Below are 26,710 nucleotides of genomic sequence, written 5' to 3' on the forward strand. Positions count from 1 at the left end.
CTACTAGTTTTTCCAGTTTGACAATCTCAGTCTTTTAACTGGTAAATTGAGTTAATTTTTTGTGTGTGACTCCTGATGTACCTAGATTTATTTCTGAGTTATCTTTTGCTGTCTCATCCTGCTGTTTCCCATATTCCCTCCTTTTTTGTACTACTGCTTTTCTTTCTGACCCTTTAGAGCTGGAACCCAACAAGGGTCTTCCTGCCCAGTGTGGTTCGAGCCAGTAGAATGATACCAAGTTTGGTTCAGAAGCAAGGGAAAGTTTTATTCCTCTGTCAAAGAATGGACACACGTTAGAGTACTTGCTCTCCTGAGTAGCTGTGGGTGGGGCTACTTTATAGGGTTTTTGTCGTTCGGAGGGGGGCGGGGGGGAGGGGGTGGAATTTTGGCAGATTGGGTGCAGCTGTGCTGCTCAGGCTCCAGCTCCAGGCCCAGCGTCTCTGCACACAGCCCATTGCTGCCATCTTGGATTGAGGCCTCCTGCTCCCCTACGAGGAAGCATAGACCCAGCCATTTCTCACTGGGAGTGTTGGTTGCAGGGCTTCTGGACGCAGCATCCTACAAGCAAGTGAATGCTAAGCACAAAGGAAAAGAAAAAAAAAAAAGGTTAGACTTTACTTTATTATCCAGAATGGGCTTTGTTGGTGATACTTCCTTCAGAATTTATTTTCACTTTGACTTTGTTTCTTCTGTTTTGAATTTTATGCACTCATTTCTTTTTCTTTAGTGAATAACTTTACTTATTTTGTCAACCAGTCAGAAATGCATAAAAAATACTGTAATATCTTGCTACAGAAACTGTGGTCCGTGAAGCAATAGCTTTGGTATCACTTGAGTGCCTGTTAGAAATGCAGACTCTTAGGCCTAGCCCAGAACTGCTGAGTCAGAATCTGCATGTGAACAAGGCCCCAGTTGATTGTGAGAAGCACTAGTTTAGTGAGAAAACATCTTTTATGTTTAACAAATACTAACCTTTTGCCATAATTGCTTCATATATTTATTTTTTCTTTACATATTTAAAAGTAAATTGCAGAAAGGAAAAGACTTGCTTTTTAAATAGTTCAATGGGGGTCTCTTAAAAATAAGAGCCATTTGTACATGTTTACAATGTTATCATCAAAACTTAATGATATTAACTATAATTCTCTAATATGACTTAGTACTAAATTTGTGTTCAGATTTCTCCAGCTATTTCCAAAGAGCTTTTGCAGTTACTTAGTGTGTACTAGGTGGAGAAGGCAATGGCACCCCACTCCAGTACTCTTGCCTGGAAAATCCCATGGACGGATAAGCCTGGTAGGCTGCAGTCAATGGGGTCGCTAAGAGTCGGGCACGACTGAGCGACTTCACTTTCACTTTTCACTTTCATGCGTTGGAGAAGGAAATGGCAACCCACTCCAGCGTTCTTGCCTGGAGAATCCCAGGGATGGGGGAGCCTGGTGGGCTGCCATCTACGGGATTGCACAGAATCGGACACAACTGAAGCAACTTAGTAGCAGCAGCAGTGTGTACTAGGATCAAATCTTGGTCTCTCTGTAGCTTTTGGTCATTATGGTTTGTGTCTCTTAAGTGTGTCTGAATCTAGACTACTCCTCTCCTCCCTCCCACACTTACCTTTTCTTTTTATGACATTGTCTAGTTAAAGACAGGTCAGTTGTCTTGTAGAATGTCTCCAGTTCTGGGTTTGACTGCTTCCTTGTAGTCATGTTTAACTTGTTCTTCTAGTCCCTGTATTTCTTGTAAATTACAAGTAAGAGCCAAAGGCTTGATTAGATTCAGGTTAAGCATTTTTGGCAAGACTATACATCACAGACAGTAAATATTGTTTACTTCCCGTTGCATCATGTCAAGTTGCACATAATGTCTCATTCCATTAAAATACTGATGAGAATATTTATCATTCGGTTCAGATGGGGTAAGCCTAATGCCTTCAACATAGTGTTTGGTTTTTCCTCTTGTGACTCACAAATGACCCATGAAATATTACTTTGCAAATACTTCATTCTCTATCGATTTTTTAATGTTGTTTCACTGTTCATTGGTAATCTTTGCTGGATCCTTTTTTTTTTTTTTTTTTTTTTTAGTTAGGGGCTGCAAAATGGTCACTTTCTAATTTTTTACTTCTTTTATATTTACTAGCTGAAATTCTTTGATAAGGAAGAGGTTTCTTTTTAGCTAGGGCTATTGGGTTACTCAAGTGCAGTTCTTTTTTTTTTTTTTTTAATTTTAATTGCAGGCTAATTACTTTACAATATTGTAGTGGTTTTTGCCATACATTCACATGAATCAGCCATGGGTGTACATGTGTTCCCCATCCTGAACCCCTCTCCCTCCTCCCTCCCCATCCCATCCCTCAGGGTCATCCCAGTGCACCAGCCCTGAGCACCCTGTGTCATGCATCGACCCTGGACTGGCAATCTATTTCACATATAATAATATACATGTTTCAATGCTATTCTCTCAAATCATCCCACCCTCGCCTTCTCCCACAGAGTCTAAAAGTCTGTTCTTTACATCTGTGTCTCTTTTGCTGTCTCACATACAGGGTCATAGTTACTATCTTTCTAAATTCCATATATATCCGTTAATATACTGTATTGGTGTTTTCCTTTCTGACTTACTTCAGTCTGTATAATAGGCTCCAGTTTCATCCACCTCATTAGAATTGATTCAAATGCATTCTTTTTAATAGCTGAGTAATATTCCATCGTGTATATGTACCACAGCTTTCTTATCCATTTGTCTGCTGATGGACATCTAGGTTGCTTCCATGTCCTGGGTGTTGTAAACAGTGCTGCGATGAATTAAGTGCAGTTCTTACTTCAAAGATTGTATAAAGTTTTAATTATTAACTGTTAATCCTTATAATCTTAATATGCATATTTAACAAAATCTAAGTTAATCCATGTCCCCCTCCAATTTAAGGATCTTGGCATTTTTCTTACACATTATTTTGTCAGGGTTTTAATTCTATCTTCTTTTATTTCCATCCCCCCACCCCCATATTAGACTTTATTATTACTGACTTATATAGTCAATCTCTATGTGTTTATATTTAGCAGGATCCTAGCCCATTTCTTTTTTTTAAATTTTAATATTTTTAATGTAAGAACAATTGCTTTACAGTATTGCATTGGTTTCTACCAAACATCAACATGAATCAGCCATAGGTTTACCCATGTCCCCTCCCACTTGTACATCCCTCCCACATCCCTCCCCTTAGCCTGTTTATCCTCTCCTTTCTATCTTCAGGAATGTCTTAATGTTTCTCTAGTCTTTTGGTGGTAAGCAATCCAAATCTTTTCTAAAAAGGAAAAGAGATTTACTGAATATGTGGTTCTAGGTTGACTATTGCTGTCCTTAGTCCCCTTGGTCCATTCTGAATTGCTGGTCACCACTCTGCCTCTCAGTTCTGTGACTTCCTTTGGTGGGGTCCCTGTTTTTTGTATTCCATACTGCCTTCCTTTGTTATTATAACTCCTTTAATGAAACACATATTATAGTAGTTTCTTAAGAAAGGACACTTGAGCTAAATTTTTGGTGCTTGTATGAAAGTGTCTTTATCTTCACACTTGGCTTCCCTGGTAGCTCAGTTGGAAAAGAATCTGCCTGCAGTGCAGGAGACCTGGGTTTGATCCCTGAGTCAGGAAGATCCCCTGGAGAGGGAAATGGCAAACCAGTCCAGTATTCTTGCCTGGAAAATCCCATGGACAGAGGAGCCTGGCCGGCAATAGTCCACTGGATCCCAAGAGTTGGACACAACTTAGTGACTAAACAACGCCCATCACCACCACAAAATTTGGCTGGCATTGTTTGTTAAATATTTGAAAGTAATTTTCCTAATACCTTTGGTGTTGCTTTTCAGAATCAAATATCGTTTTGATTCCCCATCCTTTGTTTGTGACTTGTTTTTTCCTGTTCTACTTCCTATATTATGCCTGTTTCCTCTGGGTTCCCATTTCTGTTTTGATTTAGGCCTCTATTTTTCCTTTTCCAGTCCTGTGGCCACTGCTGAGTTTTCCAAATTTGCTGGCATATTGAGTGCAGCACTTTCACAGCATCATCTTTTAGGATTTGAAAAATAGCTTTTAGGATTTGAACTAGCTGGAAAAGGTCAGTTTTCATTCCAGTCCCAAAGAAAGGCAGTGCCAAAGAATGCTCAAACTACTGCACAACCACACTCATCTCACATGCTAGTAAAGTAATGCTCAAAAATTCTCCAAGCCAGGCTTCAACAGTACCTGAACCATGAACTTCCAGATGTTCAAGCTGGATTTAGAAAAGGCAGAGGAACCAGAAATCAAATTGCCAACTTCCGCTGGATCATCAAAAAAGCAAGACAGCTCCAGAAAAACATCTACTTTTGCTTTATTGACTATGTGAAAGCCTTTGACTGTGTGGACCACAGCAAACTCTGGAAAATTCTACAAGAGATGGGAATACCATACCGCTTGACCTGCCTCTTGAGATATCAGTATGCAGGTCAGGAAACAACAGTTAGAACTGGACATGGAACAACAGACTGGTTCCAAATTGGGACAGGAGTACATCAAGGCTGTATATTGTCACCCTGCTTATTTAACCTATATGCAGAGTACATCATGAGAAATGCTGGGTTGGATGAAGCACAAGCTGGAATCAAGATTGCCAGGAGAAATACCAATAGCCTCAGATATGTAGATGACACTACCCTTATGGCAGAAAGTGAAAAGGAACTAAAGAGCCTCTTGATGAAAGTGAAAAGAGGAGACTGAAAAGTTTGGCTTGAGGCTCAACATTCAGAAAACTAAGATCATGGCATCTGGTCCCATCACTTCATGGCAAATAGATAGGGAAATAGTGGAAACAGTGACAGATTTTATTTTGGGGGGGTCCCAAAATCACTGCAGATGGTGACTGCAGCCGTGAAATTAAAAGATGCTTGCTCCTTGGAAGAAAATTTATAACCAACCTAGACAGCACATTAAAAAGCAGAGACATTACTTTGCCAACAAATGTCTGTCTAGTCAAAGCTAGGAGAAGGCAATGGCACCCCACTCCAGTACTCTTGCCTGGAAAATTCCAAGGACGGAGGAGCCTGGTGGGCTGCAGTCCATGGGGTTGCTAAGAGTCAGATATGACTGAGCAACTTCACTTTCACTTTTCAGAAGGCAATGGCACCCCACTCCAGTACTCTTGCCTGGAGAATCCCAGGGACGGGGGAGCCTGGTGGGCTGCCGTCTATGGTGTCGCACAGAGTTGGACATGACTGAAGTGACTTAGAGGCAGTCAAAGCTATGTTTTTTCCAGCAGTCATGTATGGATGTAAGAGTGGACTATAAAATAAGGCTGAATGCCAAAGAATTGATGCTTTTGATCTGTGGTATTGGAGAAGACTCTTGAGAGTCCCTTGGACTGCAAGAAGATCCAACCAGTCCATCCTCAAGGAAAGCAGTCCTGAATATTCATTGGAAGGACTGATGCTGAAGCTGAAACTTCAATACTTTGGCCACCTGATGTGAAGAACCGATTCATTCTAAAAGACCTTGATGCTGGGAAATATTGAAGGCGGGAGGAGAAGTGGACAACAGAGGATGAGATGGTTGGATGGCATCACCAACTCAATGGACATGAGTTTGAGTAAACTCCAGGAGTTGGCGATGGACAGGGAAACCTGGTGTGCTGCAGTCCATTGGGTCGCAGAGTCAGACACGACTGAACAACTGAACTGAACTGTTTATTTTTTTATTTAGTTAGATTTGGATGCACTGGGTCTTCATTGCTGCTCATGGGCTTTCTCTAGTTGTGGTGAGTGGGGGCTACTCTTTGATGTGGAGCACAGGCTCTAGGGGTGTGAGTTTCAGTAGTTGTGGCTCACAGGCTTTATTGCTCTGAGGCATGTGGAATCTTCCTATACCAGGGATCAATCTGTGTCCCCTGCATTGGCAGGTGGATTCTTTATCTACTGTGCCTCAGGGGAAGTCCTCTAATTCTTGATTATTGTCTTTCTTTTAACTTGGGAGGAGAAAAGTCCAAGCAATCTTGATTTTTTAATAAGGTGACTATGCTTTCTGGGGTGAGTGTAAATTTAAGCATATTTTTGTGGGAGGCTTTTGATACTATTGATTGTAAGGAGATATATTTCTTTGTCATAAGTCTTGGAGGAGCCAACATTTTGCCCATACATACTTTCAGGCAAGCACTAGACTATGAATTAGGAGGCCTGAGTTATAATTTTTGGTTCTTGCTGGGTGATCATTAGGGTATCACTTACCTCCTCTGAACTTCAGTTTGCTTATGTATAAAATTATGTTCATTTTTCTTACTCTGCCATTATGGAGATCAAACGTGATATACCAATTGTCTTCACTCATAAATCATTAGTCAAAAATTTCTTACATTCCACAAAGATCTGCAAGCATAATACTTGCTCCTCAAGATTACTTGTGGCTGAGGGTTGGCAAACAGCTGCCGCATTTTAATATCTTGTGATTTCTTTATGTTTCTATGACCTGGTCTAGGAATGAAGGAATTGTTTCAGTTGTTTGAATCTGGATGAGAATCCTGAAGCTATAATCTATTTTATTAAGGCTTTGCACTTTTTTTTTTAAACCTGGCTTCATGAAGTTGATGTCAGAAACTTGACATCAGAAATGTGACGTTAGTCCGTTAATCACCTTGGGTGGATGAGACAGGCGGCCACTGCAAGTATAAAGAAAATACTAACCTAAGAGTGACTAAGGCTAAAAGTAATCCCCTTCAGAACTAGGTTAAGCAGTTTTATTTAGGGCTTAGGTAGTGAATCAGCCTGCGGAAGCTTGGACTTCCGGGGTGAGGGACTTGCAAAGTGTTTTGGGGAAGTGTGTATGTGTAGCTTGGTTGGAAGAGTGATTCATCTTTTTAAAAGACTCTCTCTGCATCTCTCTCTCTCTTGTGCTCTGTCCTCTTATTTTCTCTTGCTCTCACACTCTCTAAGACTCTCTTTTGCTCTTTATCTTAGACCTGCTTGGACTCTAGTTTCTTCCTGGCATGTCCTTTAAAGATCTAGAGCAAGGGTTTTGCCTGAGACTTGACGGGTCTGGGGAAGGAGAGGACTGGTCCACCCAGGACCACCACCAGGGGAGCTGGACCTGCATCCCTTCTAGCACTCTTCTATCCATTACTTTGAAAGTGAAAGTCGCTCAGTCATGTCTCACTCTTTGTGACTCCATGGACTGCATAGTCCATGGAATTCTCCAGGCCAAAATACTGGAGTGGGTAGCCATTCCTTTCTCCAAGGAATCTTCCCAACCCAGGGATCGAACCCAGGTCTCCTGCATTGCAGGCGTTTTCTTTACCAGCTGAACCACAAGGGAAGCCCATTTATTACTTTATCTTGTTCTTTATTTGGAACTTAGTGATAACCACAGAGAAATGTTACTGTGTCTCTAGATGCTGCAGTCATCCCTTGTCATTCTTTAATTCCTCCTACTCCTGCTTTAGTCTACATTTTGAAGCCTACTAGGCTTTTGGAAATATTTGCATGCAAGAAAACAGGTAGTTTTACTGGTCCTCTATCTGTAAGAGGCACATAACCACACACACACAAAATGGATAAGATGGGAAATAAAAGTGGTGTAAGTTTAATTTTTGTTCTCAAGTAGATAATAGATGGCATTAAAGGGTAAATAGTCACTGATGAACTTCAAGGAAGAAATTTTTATGCATGTTTTTCTTCAAAAACAACCCACAGTCGTGACAAGCCATGGCAACTGAAATACATACTGTTAATTAAGCACAGGTTTCCAAGATAATGATCCAGAAAGAGTACAGAGAGATGGAAGAATAAATCTGTATGTTTATTGAGGTTGTATACGATCTGGAAAGCTGTAGCAATGTGAAAAATGATAAATGATTCCAAGTACATTTGGATAAATACAGCTGGTTAAGAGCAACATCAGAAAGGAAGGTTGTGCTTCTATGGGTGGAGAGATGTTATAAGCCATAACTCAGTTCACTTCTGACATTGATTAGGTGCATACCAGGACAGAGCTCAGCTCTAGAAACTGGAGGGAGCTACAAAATAAATGACACTGTTAAGGAAAAAAATAAAAATAAATGGACAGGGATGCCTGGCATGCTGCAGCCCATGGGGTAGCAGAGTCAGACTCCACTGAGTGAACTGAAGGAAATAAAGACTTCCTGCTGTTTTATATGTGTCACATTTGATCAGATTAAGGAATTTCTTATTTTATATTATGTTATTTTCTCACTGGTTTTGTTCCTGCTAAGGCTGTGGGGTGAAACAGCTTACTGTCTCTACATGGCATGTGCCTCTGCCCTGAGAAAAGGGGCTGGAGAGATGCCAGATCTGTTGGAAAGCTGGAACTCCGAGGGCGCACAGAACTCAAAGCCACAAAATATAAGCCACATTATCTGGCTGGGTTTAGTTCTCGGTTTTTCTGGGGTTTTTGGTTTGGTGTTTATTTTCCTCCTGGGTTTTTAGCATGGTCTCTTTTCAAAGGTCTGTCCTTGCTTCACCTGTGCTTCAGAAAACACAGAAAAGGGTCTTTGATCCTCGTGAGCAGTCGTGGAAAGCACACTTTCCAAAGTGTGGTCTCCGGACCAGCAGCATCAGCATCTACCTGGGAACTCATCAGTAATGCACATTCAGAGGTGCCATCCAGACCTTTTGGATCAGGAACTCTGGGGGTTCCTGATGTGATGTGATGTGTGTCTTAAGCCTTCCAGTGGATTCTGAGGCTGGATCCCTGAGAACTGAAGGAGAGCAGCGCCCTCTGGAGGTCATATATTAGAGCAACTATGTGTGTGCTGTGCTGTGCTTGTCAGTGGTGTTGGACTCTTTGTGACACGATGAACTGTAACCAGCCAGACTCCTCTCTCCATAGGGATTCTCCAGGCAAGAATACTGGAGTGGGTTGCCATTTCCTCCTCCAGGGGATCTTCCCAACTCAGGGATTGAACCCAGGTCTCCCACATTGCAGGTGATTTCTTTACTATCTGGGCCACCTGGGAAGCAATTATGGGAAAAACTAAATCCAGGGGAAAGTGTGGGGAAAGTCCAAGTTCCCAAGTCCAGCTGTCCCTCCCCACACAAAGAGATTTCTACCACAGTCAGCTTTGGAGGCTCTGAAAGAAAGTGAAAGTGAAGTCGCTCAGTTGTGTCCTACTCTTTGCGACCCCATGGATTGCAGCCTTAGAGGCTCCTCTGTCCATGGGATTTTCGAGGCCATTGGAGGCTCTGGGATGATATAATTGATGAGTATTGCTGTTCTCTTTTGTAATAGTCCAGGCTCTGAAGATGGTTGAATTCTAAAATGAGTATTTACTGTTCTATTTACTTTTTCCAGTTCTGGTCTTCATTTCACTCCTCTATTCAGAAACTTTCAGTGCTTCTCCATTAATTAAACACTGCCCTCTGCCAGGTCTTCAGTGTTTTGCAGCAGGTCTTGTTTCCTCCCTCATGTCTTTCCTACATGAAAAAGTTTTCTTTCCTATCTTCTGTGCTCTTGTAGTTCTGGCAATGTCAGCAGTTTGTAACTGTCCCCGCTACAGGCTGAGCTTCTTGAGGCCAGGGACCATATTCAATTCCTTTTTATCCCCAGCATTTAGCCCAGTGCCTGGTTCACAGTAGGTGATTGGAAAATGGTTTCAAAATGAATAAATGGAATAATGTAACTCAAGGTCTAGTTATTTAGGTTGCTGTCCCTGAAGCTTCCTGTCTTCTTCCTGCAGTTGCTTTCTATGTGAAATCCCTCCCAGCTGCATCTCTACCTTTGCAAAATTCCACCCATCCTTTAAGATTCATTCACAGTGAGTGCTCAGTGAGCATGAGAGAGTGAACTGTGGACCTCTCTTGATGGAATGTTCACTTGATCAGGCAGGGTCATCAGCTGGCAAGTTTACTAAGTCACCCTTAAGTCACTAAGTTCCCAAGGCAAGTGCATCCACAATAAAAATAGCACAAATTACAATGATAACATTAATCTATAACATTCTTGGGTTATATTAATTGAGTTCTTATCATGTGCCAAAACTTGCAGGAAGCCTTTTATATATGTTATTAAATTTTCAAATTAGCCTATGAAGAAAATATTATTATCTGTAAAACAATAAATGAGGAGAAAGAGGCCCAAAGGGACTAAATAATTTGCCCAAAGTCATATAGCTAGAAATGTCAAAGCCAACATTAAGATCTGAGTTTGGTCAACCCCAAAGTCATCAGTCTTCATCTGGAACTAAATAGATCACTGACAAAGTATATGGATGTTAGAGATGTTGGTGGTATGGAATCGTGAATACAAAAAGACCATTAAAAACCTGAACTCACGAACCAGTCAATGAATAAATTGATATTTATTGAGCACCAACTGTGGGATGGGCCTTGTTCTAGGAGCAAGAGGATACAGAGGGTGAATAAGTCAGCCAAGATCCCTGCTCTCAGGGAATTTACTTTCCAGTGGGAGGCCCTCTTGGAAGAGATGACATTCAATCAAATTCTGGATGAGTAGGAGTAGCCTATCTGGGAAGACTCTGCTCCAGCCAAAAAGAAGGAAATGCAAAAGCCCCAAGATTAAGGAAACTGGTGGAAGAACCAGCAACCACAAACAGCTGAGGGGAACTGATTGAACTTTCTGGGCACACATGCTGTAAGGGTAGGAATCAGACCCAGGTTGTGAGTAGCCCAGAATGCGAAGTTAGTAAGCACAGGGAGCCAGTTACCCTACCTGGGAAGGAAGACTGAAGAGGGTCTTTTGTAGCTCTGAATCTTTTCTGTCTTTCCATCTGTGCCACTCACACTATTCACAGTACCTGAAAATGAATCAAATTATGTGTGACTTTGAGGCAAAGGCAAGCATCATCATTAAATAGAATCAACACCAATTTAAAAAAGCCCAGTGAAGTACATGACATATTCTAGGAAGAATTTTCATTTTAGAGGCATCATACTGACTGGGTTCTGCACATCAGACATCTCCCTACTTTGTTGTCATTTAAGAAGAATTGAGCTGCATTTTCACTAATGTTCCAGTGGCAGGATCTGGTTCCCAAGGTCTATAGAGATACATTCAGAATCAGAAGGGAGGCCCAAATGAGAGCAAATCTTTTGATAAAGACACACAATTTAAAAGCAATAATAAAACAGACTAAAATTCCATCTGCTCTTTATTATTACTATGCCTTGACAGTTACATACGAGGTTGGTGATGAAGGACATCTTTTGGGGATGAACAGTTCCCCCCTCCCCTCCACCACATGTTTCCAATTCCAAATCCAGTTTATGGTCCATTTTTGCTCCTTCTTTGGCCCCACACTTGATGACTTTCTTTTCCCCTGCGTCTTGTTATAGGTGCTGTGAGAAGCTTCCTCTCTTTTTTAGGGGGGCTCAATGGCACCCCACTCCAGTACTCTTGCCTGGACAATCCCATGGATGGAGGAGCCTGGTAGGCTGCAGTCCATGGGGTCGCGAAGAGTCGGACACGACTGAGCGACTTCACTTTCACTTTTCTCGTTCATGCATTGGAGAAGGAAATGGCAACCCACTCCAGTGTTCTTGCCTGGAGAATCCCAGGGACGGGGGAGCCTGGTGGGCTGCCGTCTATGGGGTCACACAGAGTCGGACACAACTGAAGTGATGTAGCATAGCACAGCACAGCACTTCTCTCTTCAGGAGGACTTCCCCACATTGTGCTGTTTATCTGCTTTTGCCTAAAGTGACCCTCTAGCCAGTCATTTATTTTCATGTTTTCTCAATGACAGTCTGACCCATTCAATACTTATTGTCTTTCATATCTCTCAAGAGGCAGGCATATGGTAGCTTTGTTTTTTGGCCAAGAGAATTACATAGTCATGTAGGTATATAAATTCTTCAGCTCTTACTTCACTGAATATTTTTACATATTGCTTATTAGTCTTAAATTTGTTTCTTATGATTGTTCTCTAGCTGTCAAGTCTTAACAAATATATTATTAAATGAAAGTGTGTATGTATATGTTTGATGTTGAAGGGACTATTTATAATGACTATTGTATGCTTACGTTGGATTTTTACCATATCATTTAATAACCATGAAATTTGTACAGAAACAACTATGAAATCTACAGTTTAGTGCCAAGATAATTAACATTTTAACAATAAGGTTAAGATATAATAGACCTATTGAAATCTTAGTTAAATTGGTATCTGTATTTAACCTTGCTAAAAACTCACTGAAAATTTCTATTGCCTTTTATTTTAGGGCTTTCTAGTCTTATGAAAAGAACTGATACAGAGCTTTAAAATGGTCTATTTCATTGAATCTGTGCAGTCAACAGGTAGTATTAACATGAGTTCAGTTCAGTTCAGTCGCTCAGTCGTGTCCAACTCTGCGACTCCATGAACCGCAGCACACCAGGCCTCCCTGTCCATCACCATTAACATGAATAAATTGTATGAAAACCCCAAAATTTTATGAATATTTTCTATTAGCTTATGATTATGAGGGTCTTTTGGGGTAAAGAAAGAATTTATGTCTACAAGACTCAGAATCCATGAGGTTATACTTTTCTATAGATTATTAATTTAGTTAATACTAAGAGGTAAAGCACCCCTCACCCAAGTGCAGCCTGGAAGTGAGGAGAGTTAGTGGCCCCAGGATCAGTCCTCAGCTGATGGGGGATGGGAACCAGTGAATAAATGCTACAGCCTTCCACCCTTCAGGTAGAAAGTTCTACCTTTCAGGAGGTACCCAAAGAATCAAGAGAGGACCATCCTCGACAGTGAACACTTATGTTGGCTTTTCTTTCTGTCTTGATTTATTATTAATACGTTCACCACTCCTTTCCTCCTGGTTTTTAGGCTCATTTCACAAATAAACGACCTGCATTCAAGTCCTAGTCTCAAGTTGTTCTTTAGGGAGAATCTGAACTAAGATATTTGTACCAGAAATAGCCCTAGAAAACAGACCCTGGAAATGTCTTCCCAGTGGTTGGCTAGTGGTAAATGGGTGATGTTGTCCTTCGCGTGCGGTAGCATCACAGTTGCTAAGGCTCCCAGTGTGGTGGTTGGGTAAGGTATAAGTGAATGGGGCGTCATTGAGTAGTTCAGAAGCTCAGCACCTGAGTGGTATGGGCAGTAGCTATTATAAAGATGATGGAGTTGGCTGGATGTCTGCCTCAGAATCTTTGAAGGGAAAGAACAAATCCAGGTCAGCCAACTGTCAAGGAAAGCTGTAAGAGCCAGAAGTCTTGCTTGGCAGCATATAAAGAGTCTTGTCTCTTGCAGCTGTAGGGCAGCCTGCACTAAAAATTAGGCCCAAGATTTAAATAAGGTGGCAGGACTGCAAAGAATACTTGTGCACAGCTTCCACCACTCTCGTGTGCTAAAGTCTGGGCTCTAGGATAAAGACATTTGCAAGAATGTGTCTAAGAACCTTAAATCCCTCCCTGTCTTCCTCTGAACCCACTGGGCTGGCAGAGGCAACCGTCTTCTCTTGCCTGGAGACCATGCAGAGACTTCCCCTGAAGTAGCTGTGTTGCAGGATGATATTTGTTCTCAAGCTCTGACGCTCACATCCTCATTCAGGCCAATAATTAGGGTTAGGTTTCAGCAGAACCCCAAGAGAGAAGGTTTAAAACTTATTGTGGTAGAAATAGGTATTCAACCAAATAATTGTGGAGAGTGGCTAGTATGTACTGCGTAGAACCAGAGGAGCATGTGTAGGAGTGGATTTTAACAGTATCAGGATGGGTGAAGTGCTGGAGGAACAGAATATAGATGGGGGAGAATGAAATGACACTGGAGCACTCTCCATAACTTGGGATTAAATGTCCTGGCAAAGAAATGTGCAACTGGTCCCAATATGCTACTGGGAAGGGAAGATGGAACATGACAGTGACCTTCAGCAAATAAGGGGGAGATGCTAGAACTGATGTGGGCACATATGGAGGAAGGAATTGGGTCAGAGAGATGGGCTTGCAGGATGGACTTATTACATAAGACCAGAGAAGCCGCCTGCTGATTAGATCCTCAAAGAGGGCCCAGAAAGTACTGCTTTTATAAAAGTGATAAAGAATATACTAGTAAGGGGCTGGATGAAGCACAAGCCTGGAATTCCACAATCTAGAATCAAGATTTCCAGGAGAAATATCAATAACCTCAGATATGCAGATGACACCACCCTTATGGCAGAAAGTGAAGAGAAGCTAAAAAGCCTCTTGATGAAAGTGAAAGAGGAGAGTGAAAAAGTTGGCTTAAGACTCAACATTCAAAAAACTAGGATCATGGCATCTGGTCCCATCACTTCATGGCAAATAGATGGGGAAACAATGGAAACAGTGACAGACTTTTTTTCTCGGGCTCCAAAATCACTGCAGATGGTGACTGCAGCCATGAAATTAAAAGACACTTGCTCATTGGAAGAAAAGCTATGACCAACCTAGACAGCATTAAAAAGCAGAGACATTACTTTACCAAGAAGGGTCCATCTAGTCAAAGCTATGGTTTTTCCAGTAGTCATGTATGGATGTGAGAGTTGGACCATAAAGAAAGCTGAGCACCAAAGAATTGATGCTTTTGAACTGTAGTGTTGGAGAAGATTCTTGAGAGTCCCTTGGACTGCAAGGAGATCCAACCAGTCCATCCTAAAGGAGATCAGGCCTGAATATTCATTGGAAGGGCTGATGCTGAAGCTCCAATACTTTGGCCACCTGATGCAAAGAACTGACTCATTGGAAAAGACCCTGATGCTGGGAAAGATTGAAGGCAGGGGGAGAAGGGGACGACAGAGGATGAGATGGTTGGATGGCATCACCAACTCAGTGGACATGAATTTGAGCAAGCTCCGGGAGTTGGTGATGGACAGGGAAGCCTGGAGTACTGCAGTCCATGGGGTTGTAAAGTGTCAGACATGACTGAGAAACTGAACTGACTGAGTAAGGGGTACTAAAATCACTAGAAGTTCAGAGGTGGCATCCTGGTAGGCAGGGATTAACAATTGTAGGTGCTTTTGTAAAATTAATCTACCTAGAGTCAATGGGAACAGTAAGATTTCAGGGTAACAGAGGCCAGTGGCAGCACGTTAGCATCAGATACAAAATATATATAATTATCAGAATTAACAGTAAGGGTGGGTATCAGGCAGAGCACCCTGACCTGCAGTGATCTGTGGTGATGGTTGATATACTGTGCTGTTTTTAGGGCAGAGACAGTGGGTTGCCAACTGGGGAGATGCTTGACTTGTATAACTAGAAAAAGATTAAGAATTGGTGAGCAAAAGACTGATGTCACTTCTTCATTATAAATAATCTCTCTCCCAGTTTTTGTATTTGAATGATTCCCAGACCCAAAGCCCATTACTTCAGGGGGAGGGAAGTGGTACCTGGAGGTAGCTCTCCAGCAAGTATATACAATACACATTCCTTCAGTTCTTGCCCCAATATAAGTATATACTGAGAGAATTTGTATATGAGTCCTGTCCATGTAGATACAGGGACTGAGCTCAGAATTATAAAGGCTCCCAATTGTATTCCTATTCAACTCAACTGCTGCTGCTAAGTCACTTCAGTTGTGTCTGACTCTGTGCGGCCCCATAGACGGCAGCCCACCAGGCTCCCCCGTCCCTGGGATTCTCCAGGCAAGAACACTGGACTGGGTTGCCATTTCCTTCTCCGATGCATGAAAGTGAAAAGTGAAAGTGAAGTCACTCAGTCGTGTCCGACTCTTAGCGACCCCATAGACTGCAGCCTACCAGGTTCCTCTGTCCATGGGATTTTCCAGGCAAGAGTACTGGAGTGGGGTGCCATCGCCTTCTCCGGTCAACTTAACTGCAGACCCCTGCAAAAACCAGATGGATTGTTACGATAAATATGGACTATATAGACTTAAACAAAGGTCCCTCCAATTATAGCTGCTGTACTGTGTATGGCATCTTTATTACAGATCTGCCACTTGGTTTATGGCTATTGGTCTGAGGCATTTTCTTTCAATTCTTTCAATCACCTTCCACATTTTCCACATTGTCACAATGTGGAAAAAACAGTGATACACATTCATTGACTTAGACCAAAGATATATTAACTCTCCTGATCTGTGACACAAAATAATCTTCATAAACCTTAATCATCTTGATATTTTTAGCATAATGCACTGGTCCATTATATCATTAATATAATGTTAATTGGAGCTGGTGAACAGCAAATAGCAAATATTATGGATGCTTTAGACATATCTGGTCCAAAGGATGAAAGATAAATTGAAAATGATTCGGGGGCCTGCTGTATTGGTGACGTTATTAGGGGTCCAGTTGTCTGGGGTATGTTGGGATATCCCTTTAAAGAGAAAACCAAATTATAGCACATTATGCCCTCAGTCACTAAGAAAGAGGCTCAGTGCTTGTGGGGCCTCTTTATATTTTGAACATAGCCAGTTTTGAGTGGAGACCATAGCAAGAAAGGACTTTATCACAGGTTAGGGTTGCATTGCAGTTGTGCTAAATGATCCAGCAGACCAATGGTGTTAGATATACCCGTGGATACTATAAAGGATACTGTTTAGTCTCTGACAAGCTCCGATAGGAGAACCACAGGACAGACTTATACGTTCTGGACATCATTATGCCTTCTGTGGCAGATAGCCACTGACCATAGTAAAACAAGCTCCACGAGGGCTACTGTGATATTGGAGAGATGAGGCAATCTGACCATAGGATGCCAAGTGACTATAAGAATGAATTTGCCCACCATGGGCTGGGTGATATCAGTACCAATGAATCATAAGGTGCTATCACAATCCACTGCATGATGAAAAATTGCTCATGAGGATCAGGCCCAAGCAGATCTCGAGGGTGTGTCACCTTGGTGGCATAGAATCTCTTCTTCAGTTTATGCGTGTGGTGTCACGGCAGCTTCCAGATGATCCAGTGGTGGAAGAGGACATTTCTCAGGTCTGGTTCATACGTGGGTTGAATCAGTATTTTGGGAGAAGAAGGAAGTGAACAGTTGTCACATTATAGTCATTCAATATTGATCTTCAAGGACAGAGTGACGGGAATCCTCCTAATGGTTGGGATACTTGATTGATTTGTATGGGAAGAGAAATGGCCAGAGATATGGATACATATCTGCCTGCAATGCAGGAGACCCTGGTTCAGTTCCTGGATAGGGAAGTTTCCCTGGAGAAGGGATTGGCTACCCACTGCTGGATTCTTGGGCTTCTCTGCTGGCTCAGATGGTAAAGAATCTCCCTGTAATGCAGGAGAGCTGGATTCGATCCCTGGGTTGGGACGATCCCTTGGAGGAGGGCATGGCAACCTACTGCAGTATTGTGGCCTGGAGAATCCCCATGGACAGAGGAACCTGGCAGGCTACCGTCCATGGGGTCTCAAAGAGTCAGACACAACTGAGTGACTAAGGACAGCACATCATGGATGTATATAGGCTCCTTGCTGCTGCTGCTGCTGCTAAGTCGCTTCAGTCGTGTCCAACTCTGTGCGACCCCATGGACGGCAGCCCACCAGGCTCCCCCATCCCTGGGATTCTCCAGGCAAGAACACTGGAGTGGGTTGCCATTTCCTTCTCCAATGCATGAAAGTGAAAAGTGAAAGTGAAGTCTCTCAGCCATGTCCAACTCTTAGCAACCCCATGGACTGCAGCCCACCAGGCTCCTCTGTCCACGGGACTCTCCAGGCAAGAGTACTGGAGTAGGGTGCCATTGCCTTCTCCAGGCTCCTTGGTAGGGAGCAAATAATTTGGTTAGTTGGTCATGAGCATGAAACTAGCAAGACTGGAAGATTGGAGATATGTAGGTGAACCTATAAGAGCGGACACAAGGGGATCTGTTCCAGGGGAGATGCTCAATAACCAGGTGGACAGGATAACTTACTCAGTGAATATCAGCCCATCTCCCTGGGCACCTAATGCTTGAGCAGTAGGTCCATATATGGAGTGGCTGTACTAATATTAATGGAGCCTCTGTATTTTTCCAACAGAATGAATTGCCTCTCACCAAGGCTGACCTACTGGTTACTGACCCACTGCCAATGCTGAATTTCTCATGTGTTAATACTAAGAAATGACATTGAACCCTCAGTGGGGTATGATACCTGAAGGATATCAACCAGCTTCTCAGGGGCAGGTTAATGACACCGGAGTTCTTCCACCTTGGAGGTGTCAACTCAGACCATATTATTTCAATCCATATCTGGGACTTCATTCTGCTTAAGGAGAGATACAATTGTTTTATTAAAAGCATAAAGAGAATCCATAAATATCTTTGAGGTATTTCTGGTTTAAGCATAGTTACTGACAAACCATTTGGCCTAATTTCCCTGGATTCCCCCTTTAGTGGACATGAGGTGGGACAGTGAGTGAGCTGTTACCATTCTCCAGGGGAAAGCCTTTAAAAAAAGATTTCGAATGGCTTCTTCATAAATAAAAATCCCAATCCCACCTTCTCCCTTAGGTTTTCCTGCATATCTAAACTTCTTCTAAATTTCTAGCACTCATTACATGGGTATAATAAGAGTTTGTCTAGTCTTAAGAAAGGATTCTAGCATTAATTAAAGCAGCCAATGGCTGGGCACTTCCTGCCTGCTAGCCACTAGACTGGGTGTTTTGCATGAAGTATTTTACTGTCTTTCAGAACAATTGTACAGGGCAGATATTATAATGATGACGTTGTTTATGAGGGCACCATGGATTAGAGAAGTCAAATCACTTGCCTATAGCTATGCAAGTTGGTCAGCTGTGAAGCTAGGACAGAACCTGGTTGTGGTCCTCAGCGATGCATATAGGATTCTCACTTGAGTTTTGAATTTCAGAATTATATAACCCAGTGGGTCAGTTGAATTCACTACCTCCCAAGAATTACTCTCCCTCTTTTTTTTCTCCCTATGTTTTATACCCTTTCCCCTTCTGTCAGGTTTCAAACCACCTCCACAGGCACAGTTATAGATTGTGGTTAGTTAATTTGCCATAAAGACCAGTTGGCATACATTTTGATAACTCAATGATTTTGCCTTGCATCACTTGGTGCAGGATACTGGGACCCAAAAAGATAATAAATAGAGCAACCTGGCTTAATGGATACAGGCAAGACACTTCAGGTAGTCCACAAGGAGTGACTTCAAAGTGCAGTTACCACTATTAGCCACCAGATGGCAGAGATACTCAGGGAAGCGCGGCATGGAGGCTACAGGTGAGCTGGAGGATGGCTGACTCGGGCTTCCCACAGGCTTGAGAGTTGAAAGCGGAACGGTTTGTTAACACCGTTCTAAGCAGAGAGGGTCAGTTGTTTAAGCACATATAATTAAGAAAGGTTTAAAATAGAATTCACTGATGAGTTTCAAAGAGGCTCACTTTGGATCTGATGGAAAATTAATGCCAGAAAAATGAAATCTAGAAGACTATGCGTGCGCACGCATGTGAGTGTGTGTGTGTGTGTGTGTGTGTGTGAGAGAGAGAGAGAGAGAGATTCGGAGGTGTGGCTCACTGGAAAGCATATTTTCAAAGAAACAGCATCAAAACACAAGATCAACAGTTGAACTAGAGAACAGGGTGAATACAATTATCAGGTAGGATTCAGTCAAAATGATTAGTATTTTAGTATGAATTATGTAACGTGGATTCTGCTGCAATGAGGTTCTAGAAGAGGGTTCTTAATTTTTTTTTAATGAGATGGGCCTCTTTGACAGTCTGGTGAAATGTATAAGTCCTATGGTAGATAATATTTAGCAAAAATGTCCTCAGCCATATTTCAGATCTCTTTTTCCAGAAGCTTAGTTCTTCCCCATCAGGAAGCAGAGCCTATGTGCTCCTCCCATAAACCTGGGTGGATCTTCATGACTGCCTCAACTAATAGAGGACAGTAGAAGTGACTCTTATGACTTTTGGAGTTAAGTAACAAAAGGTGTTACAACTTCCTGCTGGCTACCTCTGTCTTGGGTTTCCAAGCTGATGTGTGAGGAGTCAGGCTACCTTGAAGCTGCCATATTAAGAGAGACCATGTGGAAAGACTCGTTGTTTTGTCTTGGGAATGGTAGATTATGCTGCTGCTGCTCAGTCGCTTCAGTCGTGTCCAACTCTGTATGACCCCATAGATGGCAGCCCACCAGGCTCCCCCATCCCTGGGATTCTCCAGGCAAGAACACTGGAGTGGGTTGCCATTTCCTTCTCCAAAGCAGGAAAGTGAAAAGTGAAAGTCAAGTCACTCAGTTGTGTCCCACTCTTCGAGATCCCATGGACTACAGCCTACCGGGCTCCTCCATCCATGGGATTTTCCAGGAAAGAGTACTGGAGTGGGTTGCCATTGCCTTCTCCGTAGATTATGCTATGAGACTGACATTCTCTTTGTCAGTAGTTTATTTAACACAGGTTTGTTGCAGGAATTTCACAAGCCACTAGCATATAGGGTAATGTCTCTTAATGAGCCCATAAAGAAATAACATACTCCAAGCCAATGACAGATTAATCACACTATTGTTCTGGACAAGGGGAGAAGGTACACATACAGTCCAAATTAAGTTGAGATGTACCTTCATACAAATTTTGTTTCTCAGGAGAGAAAGCTTAACCAGTGGGAGCTGACTTTCAGATTCGAGACAGTCTAGGCTGCTCACAGGGTAATCCCTCCAGGGACCATTGCCTGCCTTGTGCTTCTGTGAACAAGTGCTCAAGATGGGAAAAGATGTCCCTTCTTTTCCTAAGGCTGCTGTACGGTTTAATGGCACTGGTGACCCAGAGCACCCTGGCCATGGCAGGAGCAAGGAGCTAGGTCATCAACTAAAAGTTTGTAGCTTTTTGCCAGATCGAAACTCTAGGATGTTCCTCACAAACTCTCGGTGTTCACAGTCTAAATGCTTCCTTGCCATAATCCCCCTGCTTCTCCGTGTGCTCTGATTGATAACCCCCAGCAGGACCCATCAGCAGCTGTGCTCATCAAAGACAACTGATGTAATGGCGACATCCTGACACAACTTCTAAAAACAACTCTTTTTAAGACACAGGTGTATAGAACAGTCTTTTGGACTCTGTGGGAGAGGGAGAGGGTGGGATGATTTGGGAGAATGGCATTGAAACATGTATAATATCATATATGAAATGAATCGCCAGTCCAGGTTCAATGCATGACACAGGATGCTTGGGGCTGATGCGCTGGGATGACCCAGAGGGATGGTACGGGGAGGGAGGTGGGAGGGAGGTTCACGATGGGGAACACGTGTACACCCGAGGTGGATTCATGTTGATGTATGGCAAAACCAATACAATATTGTAAAGTAATTAGCCTCCAATTAAATAAATTTATATTTAAGAAATCCACACACACAAAAATAAAAACAACTCTTTTTGGTCTTTGTCATAAACAAGTGGATTTGAAATCATACCTAACCAATACACAGCACTGGTAGAGATGCAGATGCTGAGTGAGCCCACCTGTTCTTGCCCCTGGTGGTTCAGGTCTTCCCAGACTGGGAGCTAGACTTGTAAACAGATGGTTCCAGCCCCAGCCACTTTGTTGTTGTTTTTCAGTCGCCAAGTTGTGCCCAACTCTTTGTCACCCCGTGGACTGCAGCGCGCCAGGCCTCTCTGTCCCTCGCCATCTCCTGGAGTTTCCTCACTGTAGTTCTATGAGAACCCCTGAGGGAGACTGGCTTGCTGGTGCTGCTGCTGGAGACTGGCCTAGTGGAGGTCAGTCAGCCCCAGAACATGAGAGATAACAATAAAATGATTGATTGTTGTTTTAAGCCATGTTGGGTGGTGATTTGTTCCACAGCAATAGGTAACACAAACAGACCTCATTTCAGAATAATGTTTCCAAAGGCTAAAATATTGGGTTAGCCGAAAAGTTCATTTGTATTTTTTCTGGGTACAAATGGAAAAACCAGAACAAACTTTTGGCCAACCCAGTAGTATATATAAGATTACAGAGGCATATTGAAAGACTAAAAACTCAATATATGATAATACATGTGCTTTTTATCAATGTATTAAATGAAATTTATGTTGCATATAATGACTGCTACAATTTCAATGTATTGATGAATGTTTGGACTTGTCCACCCAGCGAAAATTTTCTGTGATATAAATGATATAAAGATATTGGCTACTTTTTTGATAAAGTCACAGGTACTTCTAATAGTGTTGCCACATGCAGCTTTTATTTATTAAGGAAGGAAAAGCTAAATTTCAGTTACAGATGAGTGAAAAGAAAGGAATGAAGGTTTTTATTTATTTCCCATCCAAGTAATTTTTTCCTCTTTCTCCCCCACACCCAACTGAGAACCATAGGAAGCTGATGCTTGTGAGAATCTCAGGAATTATAAACCAATCCTGCCTTTTCCCTATGTTGGAAGTGAGGGGTATGACATTAAGTCTGATGACAAATTGAGATTATAATGGAATCATCATAACTCAAGCATATAAAAATGAAGTGGGGTGACCATTTAGAATCTGCTCTCAGACATTCCCAAGTTCACCCCTGAGAACTTGAACTTGCTGTAAACTATACCTATGCCAAGGACACCAGCCATTTTAAAAACATCTGCTAATTGCAACCTTGAGTCTCAAGGTTTTCCCCTTATAACTGATTATGCAACCATTTCGGACCCCAACCAATCCTTACTTAATAAGCACCCTTGCTTCTTGCCCATTCCAATTATGATTCTTAATAAACCACTCTTCTAACCAACTGTAACCTTGCAGTTTTTGCCTTTATAAACCTCCTGCATTTTGTAGTTTGGCGGAACATGATTCAAACTTGAATCATGTGTCTTAATCTGTGTCTCTTGGGCTGCAGTCCTAACAAAACCCAAATAAGCATCTTTAATTTCAGTCATGTTTCTATTTCTCAAATTTTGGTTAACAAGTCTTTGCCCAGTATGAGTGGCTGTTTGGGAGTGGTGTATTTTCCCAAGCCACTCCTCTGCTCTCCTTCTCTAGACTTGTTTGTCTTCTACACTCCCTTTCATAGATCTGTCTGCAACTCTTTTTCCATGGCTTTGTCTTCTTCTGTGACCCTTACCAGTCTTGAAATTAAAGGAAGAGCTTTAAAATTAAAGCTGTGTATATACTCACTTCTTGATCTTGCCCACAATTCCAGAATTCATTTCTCAGTTTTCTCCTTTACATGCTATGATTTGTCATGTGACCCCTCTACTTAAACAGATTGTGAATCCATGCATATCCCTACAACCTACTCCTAGAATGCTCTGTACATAAATCCTCCTCCATTTATCCAAATTAGTGTCTCCTCCATATGAGTCTGAGCACTGCTTATAGAAGAATCATGTGGCCCCACTTCTAACCTAAAGACTACCTGGAGGCAGGTCTTAAGAACTTGCTTTGTGACAAGCTGCTCTGGGTGATCTAATGGCCCCGATGGTTTGAGAGCCCCAGATCTGAGCCCCGCTCTTGTCGAAGAAGGTCCATACAAATTGCACTTTTTCACTGTAGCCTGCTCTTCTTACTGTACCCTCTTCTACTTACCATAGCCTCACCTACCTCTGACATTCCCATTTTCAGAATTGTTATTTATCTTACCATGCCCTGCCTTCTTGATGGAAACTTTAGAGCAGGGAGGAAGAAGAGAATCAGTGGTGAGCACTAATCATGTGGCAGATACTCTGTGAGATCCAGTGAAGTAGATGTTATTGACATTGTTTTACAAATAAGAATATTAAAGTTCAGAAAGTTGAACAACTGGTTCAGGGTCCCACAGTTACCAAACATGGAAATAAAGTTCCAGCCTTGATCATTTTTTTTTTTTTAAAGCCCCAAAGCCTCTTTTCTTCCCCTGACACAGATCCTATTCAACTGTACGTCAGGGTTAGCACTTTTCACATGCTAAGTCCCAATGTATGTTCCTTTCCCCCGATAACCTGAACTTTCCCTAAAGCCTTTACAGATTTTTCCTCATTTTATGCACCCCTCCCCACCCAATTAATGTATGTCTTTCTAAAAGTCCTGCATTGGTTTCATCTCTTTTCTCTTCCTACTGACCTAATTTTTTTGACCTGTGTGCTAGATGCTCATATCCATCTTAGCTCAGATTTCTTTATTGAGCATCAAGCCCATATGCCCAGATGGCTAATGCCATAGGTATGAAAATTCAATAAGCTGGACTGTACTCTTTAATCCTACTCCTGTCTACAAACCATCTCAATCACTGTGGCAGATTCTAAGAAAGGGCTCATGTAACATCTCTTTCAGCCTCTGTCTATTGATCTCTCTAATGCAGAAACCAGAATACTCCTTCTCTTTAACTCTACCTCTAAACTCTTCAGAGCCCAGGATTCAGTCCTGCACTTCTACCTTAGGTGTTCTTTCAGTTCAAAGGCATTCAGTAGCATATATCTGCTGACAAATCCAGAATCTATCTATTAGACCTCTCTGCTGAGGTTCAGATATTTGTATATTGAATCTCATACCAGCAGTCTCTAGGTGGGCATCCAAAGAGCATCTCAAACTTAATGTGTCCAGCAGAGAACACTGAGATCTCTGCTGCCTGCAATGTCCACCTTCCACACTGTAGATGACTTACTGCTCTATCTGCTTCAGATCTCGGCTTGGAGATGCTTTTCTCCACCCATCCTATCTAAAATAGAGCCTGCATCATCACTTTGGGCTTCCCTAGTGGCTCAGATGGTAGAGTCTGCTTGCAGTGTGGGAGACCTGAATTCAATCCCTGGATTGGGAAGACCGCTTTGAGAAGGGAATGGCTACCCACTCCAGTATACTTGCCTGAAGAATTCCATGGATAGAAAGACCTGGCAGGCTACAGTCCATAGGGACACAAAAAGTCAGACACTGTTCACTGCTGTATCTATGGTACCTAAAAGGGTTCCTGCATATAGAAGGGCAGGAAAAATTTCTCATTTTTAGATGCCCACGGCCTCTTTCATAGCATAGGCCACCAATACCTCTCACCTGGCTTTCTGCAAAAGCCTAAATGTTCTGCTTGTCTCCAGTTCCAATTATTTTTCAAACTGAAGCTGCTGTGCCCTACCTAAAATGTACAGTTGTTCATCTGCTGTCTTTCTTACAGTTTTTGGGAGAATCTGTGTTCATCTGGACCCTTTATCTCAAGTGTCAGATCCTCAGCTTGCTCAATAAAAAAGAAATCCTAGGGCATAAGGACCTAAGAAACTGTTGTCACTAAAGTGTGGGATGAGCTGGGATGCAGCTGGACTTCAAGAACAGAGGGGATGGGGGAATTCAAATACTCTCTCCTCCCCATCTCACAGTGATATTTCTGTTATCAACTTCATTCTCTCTCCTTGCACCCTGGTGTTTTTCACAAACAGGAAACACCTCTGCTAACAAGTTACAGGTTTTCCATCCCATTGTACAGATAGTGACGCTTCCTTTCATTTAGTTTAAAAATTTCAAGCCAGAACTCCCATTGGCCTGTTTGGGTTCTGTACCTAATCCAGAAACAGTAACAGTGTTCACGGGGTAGAGTAAAACACAGGTATTTTCTGTGGAAGCTCTTTGGTTGCAGTGTGGGGCTGAGGCCCAGTTCCCAAAAAAAGGTGGAGAAGTGCTAGCCAGACAAAACCCAGTAGGCTGACACAGTCCCTTGTTATTAGAGGAGAGGCAAACTCCTGGCACACTCAAGACCTTGCCATGGCTGGCCCTACTGCTTTTTCAGCTCAGCATGGGTCTTCCCCCTCCACCCCAGCTTTACTGAGATACTGTTGACTTACAACATCTGTAGATACATGTATATAGTGTCAGACTTTATTTTTGGGGGCTCCAAAATCACCGCAGATGGTGATTGCAGCCATGAAATTAAAAGACACTTACACCTTGGAAGGAAAGTTATGACTAACCTAGATAGCATATTAAAAGGCAGAGACATTACTTTGCCAACAAAGTCCATCTAGTCAAGGCCATGGTTTTTCCAGTGGTCATGTATGGATGTGAGAGTTGGACTGTGAAGAAAGCTGAGTGCCGAAGAATTGATGCTTTTGAACTGTGGTGTTGGAGAAGACTCTTGAGAGTCCCTTGGACTGTAAGGAGATCCAATCAGTCCATTCTAAAGGAGATCAGTCCTGGGTGTTCTTTGGAAGGACTGATGCTGAAGCTGAAACTCCAATACTTTGGCCACCTCATGCGAAGAGTTGACTCATTGGAAAAGACTCTGATGCTGGGAGGGATTGGGGCAGGAGGAGAAGGGGACGATGGATGATGAGATGGCTGGATAGCATCACTGACTCGATGGACATGAGTTTGGGTGAACTCTGGAAGTTGGTGATGGACAGGGAGGCCTGGCATGCTGTGATTCACGGGGTCACAAAGAGTCGGACACGACTGAGCAACTGAACTGAACTGAACTGATATAAGGCAAATGATCACCATAATAAGGTTTGTTAACATCTTCTTCCTTTCACGTATTTACAATTTTTTTTTCACGTAGGTGGTGATAACATTTAAGATCTACTCTCTTAAAAACATTCAAGTATATAATACAGTATTGATAATTATATAATAAAATGCTGTGCATTTGATCCCCTATCTTATTTATCTCATAGCTGGGAAGCAGCATGAATCTCGATCTCTCAATCTGGCACCAGGCCTCCTGAGCTCTGCTTATGCCTCAAAGGTCCTGGCACATGTTAATCCCTGTATTTGGAATCTGTATCAATTAGTTCTCTAGGGAAAGAGAACCAATATGATGTATATGGAGAGAGATTTATTTTGAAGTGGTTAACTCATGCAGTTATGGGGACAGGCAAGTCCAAAATCTGGCAGGTTGG

The 26,710-nt window shown here is 42.4% G+C and overlaps 1 protein-coding gene across 1 annotated transcript in view; it reads left to right on the forward strand.

Annotated features, from left to right (window-relative positions):
* Positions 1–409: 409 nt before the first annotated feature.
* Positions 410–26,710, forward strand: part of GDA (guanine deaminase) — a 254,581-nt gene continuing 228,280 nt past the window's right edge. The window contains exon 1 of the mRNA XM_044939952.2: positions 410–606. The gene's annotated coding sequence lies outside the window, so the exon portion shown is untranslated. The remainder of the gene's footprint in view (positions 607–26,710) is intronic.

This window comes from Bubalus bubalis, chromosome 3, assembly GCF_019923935.1.
Source record: "Bubalus bubalis isolate 160015118507 breed Murrah chromosome 3, NDDB_SH_1, whole genome shotgun sequence".
Classification (NCBI taxonomy): Eukaryota; Metazoa; Chordata; class Mammalia; order Artiodactyla; family Bovidae; genus Bubalus; species Bubalus bubalis.